The sequence below is a fragment of the Eptesicus fuscus genome, chromosome 8, assembly GCF_027574615.1.
Source record: "Eptesicus fuscus isolate TK198812 chromosome 8, DD_ASM_mEF_20220401, whole genome shotgun sequence".
Classification (NCBI taxonomy): domain Eukaryota; kingdom Metazoa; phylum Chordata; class Mammalia; order Chiroptera; family Vespertilionidae; genus Eptesicus; species Eptesicus fuscus.
The window spans coordinates 14,366,852-14,370,179 of NC_072480.1; the positions used below are offsets into that span (position 1 = coordinate 14,366,852).

The following is a 3,328-nucleotide window of genomic DNA, read 5'->3' on the forward strand; positions in this document are numbered from 1 at the left end:
TGTAACAACAGGTATATGCTAAAAACCAAGCATGTATCTTTCTTGAAAGTTTTAAGCAAAAAAATTCTTGCCCCTACTAAATGGTAGAAATTTAGGAAGGTATAATTTTGAAGAATGGATACTGTCACCAAATTGTGATATTATAGAAAGTGTTATTTTAGCAAATATGAATGCAATCTTTATAAATTTGTTTAAAAGATAATATTTTAACCATTAAACCTAGAAAATAGAGAACAAGACAAAATAGAAGCTATAAGCAATGTGACCACGGTATTGGAAAGAATATCATATTTGCTCACATCAGCACAATCAGAATTATGAGGTTAAGATTATAAATAATTTGCCCCTAACAAAAGTAATTATAAAGTGAAACTGGTAAGTTTAGTAGCAATTCAAAATAGGGTAATTGACACCAAAAAATATATGGCATTTTTAAAATGAGACAACTTGTAGGAATCTAGGTGAAGAAGAGAAATAGTGTTTAAATTTTAAGTTGGAAAGTAAGCTGTCTTGGCTAGCCTTAGAAATAGTTCCCGGACCCTGCGTTCCCTGTCCCATAATACCTCGCGCTCTTTCTTTCCAATTTGCCAGGCACGATGGCTCCCGTAAAGAAGGGTGGTGAGAAGAAGAAGGGCCGCTCCGCCATCAACGAGGTGGTGACCAGGAAGCACACCATCAACATCCACAAGCGCATCCATAGTGTGGGTTTCAAGAAGCATGCCCCTCGGCACTCAGGAGACCCGGAAATTTGCCATGAAGGAGATGGGGGCTCTGGACATGTGCAACGACACCAGGCTCAACAAAGCTGTCTGGGCCGAAGGAATAAGGAATGTCCCATATTGTATCTGGTTACATTTGTCCAGAAAACGTAATGAGGATGAAGATTCACCAAACAAGCTATATGCATTGGTCATCTATGTGCCTGTCACCACTTTCAAAAATCTACAGACCGTTAATGTGGACGAGAACTAATGCTAATGATGGTCGAATAAAGTTATACAACTGTAAAAAAAAAAAAAAGAAAAAGAAATAGTTCCCCCAAAAAACTAAGTGTAGAACATTGAAAAGTTATTTCATTCCTGTGAGCCTCAGTATTCGTCTCTGTGACATAAGAACAATAATATAAATCCTTCCCAGGCTGCTGTTGCTCAGTGGTTAGATTGTAGGCCTTTGGATCAAAGGGTCAAGGGTTCAATTTCTGGTCAAGGGCACATGCCTGAGTTGCAGGTTCGATCCAGCCCCAGGTTGGAAATAGGGGCACATCTCTCTCTCTCTCTCTCTCTCTCTCTCTCTCTCTCTCTCTCTCTCTCTCTCCCTTACCTTCCTCCCTCCTTTCACTCTCTCTAAAAATAATAATAATATAAATCCTAAGTATTTAATATCTATATATATAAAAGGCCAATATGCTAAGTGTCCGACTGTTCGATCGGTCACTGACATGCACTGACCACCAGGGACAGACACTCAACACAGGAGCTGCCATGATGCACAATGGCCATTTATAGAGAAATGGCACCATGGACCTGGTGCCCACAAAGCAACACTTGGCTTCTCCAAGTGGGACACAGGCCCCACCACCACCCTGGAGCAACACCCCACCAAATCCCAGCCATCGCTACCCAGACCCCATGGCTCAAAATGTGGCCCACAGCCCAGCCCAGCACAGGCTGGAAATAGTGGCTGTGGGTACAGGGTAATGACGTCACATAGCAAAGTCCGGGTTCCTCTCCCTAGTGACTAGCCTCCTTGGAGTTTCTTCAGCCCAGGAACACAACTTGCTTTATAGCCAGGTGGAAACATTTTACACTTTAACCAAATGTCTGTGAAGCGTTTTCACCTGCCTCATCTCATTTGATCCTCACAGCAGTCCTGGAGTAAGTAGATAGGAGACTTAGTGGAATCCTATATTCTTTTCATTAGCCGGAAAAGAGAGATTTAGAAAGCTTAGAAACTTGACCCGACTGAAAAGAAGAAAGAATGGTGGATCTTGAAAATGACTTCAGGTTTTCTCACTGCACAGAATATAGTCAAACACTGCTGCAGTTAAATATTTTACCCTTTGTTCTCCCTGTGTGATCTACAATGATAATCTGCTTCGTGTTGATATTTACTGCTGTGTTGCTGACAATTACCTGAAAGAGAAGTTGGGGTGCTTCACTGGGCTGGAAAAAGTTTAGCTAAATCAGAAAGCAGGTCTAATTAAGCAAGTTTATTTTATATCTATAAAAGGCTAAGTTGATTTGCGCATGCATGATATAAAGCTCTTGCTGGCGCCAATCGCATGCATGTGTTTCAATCTGTCATTGTTGATAGTAAATTTGGTTGACATGTCTATTATAGAGAAAGGGCAAATAGTGATATTAAAATATTTATTCTAATTAATTTCCTTTCAATGTGCATGAATTCATGCACTAGGTCACTAGTATAATGTATAAGGAAAAAACTGAGTTAATAAGCAAAATTCATGATTTATTATTAATTTCTGTATCAAGAGTAGTGTTTGCTAAAATAAGTGGCATTCATTCTGACATCATTAATAAAATAAGGATGGAAAATAGATGTCTACCTTAGTGGATCTGATTGGTTGCCATCCAAAATCCATTCCTCTTGTTCCCCATTCAAGCAGTACTTAAAGTCTCTGGGGAACCACATGTCACCTATTATCAGTCATATGTTTTCTGTCAGACCAGATTGTCTTATTTCTCATCACTCTGACCATAATAATTAGCACAAAGATGAGTACATAACTTCATAACAGATGAGCAAAAATTTAATCAGAGCCAGCAATACATGACGTTTTCCAAGACTTTTAGAAATAAAAACAAAAACTATGTTAAAACCTTAGTAATAAGAAATTACAAACCCCTACCATTTCCCCCTTGACTTAAACTATCTATACAAATAATTTAGAAAATAATTTAAGAAAGCAAAACTTGTGAGATTTAGCCAAAATTAAAATATAAGGCAAATTAATAATTTCAATATTTTTGTTATTATATAAAATAGAATCAAAGTTAATGAATGAAATGTTAAGGAAAAAGCTTTAGGACATCAGGATAATTGGACAGTAGAAAATCAGTAAATTAACCATTACAGAAGTTGGTTATTTAAAATAAACAATATGGAATATAAAATTCTGACAAATTTTACTAAGAAAACAGAGACATAACCAAATAAGTCTGATGAAGAGATTTAAAAATGAAAAAGAAATTTAAATATTGATCATGAAATGACAGAAATCATTAAGAATGTCTTAATAAGCACTCCAGAAAAAAAAGAAAATTTTATCAGTAGAATAATAAATAACAGAGATAATGGAACTAGTAGA

The 3,328-nt window shown here is 37.0% G+C and overlaps 1 pseudogene; it reads left to right on the top strand.

The window, feature by feature from the left end:
- The first annotated feature begins 593 nt into the window (after nt 1-593).
- Nucleotides 594-1,030, top strand: LOC103295623 (60S ribosomal protein L31-like; annotated as a pseudogene).
- The last annotated feature ends 2,298 nt before the right edge of the window (nt 1,031-3,328 follow it).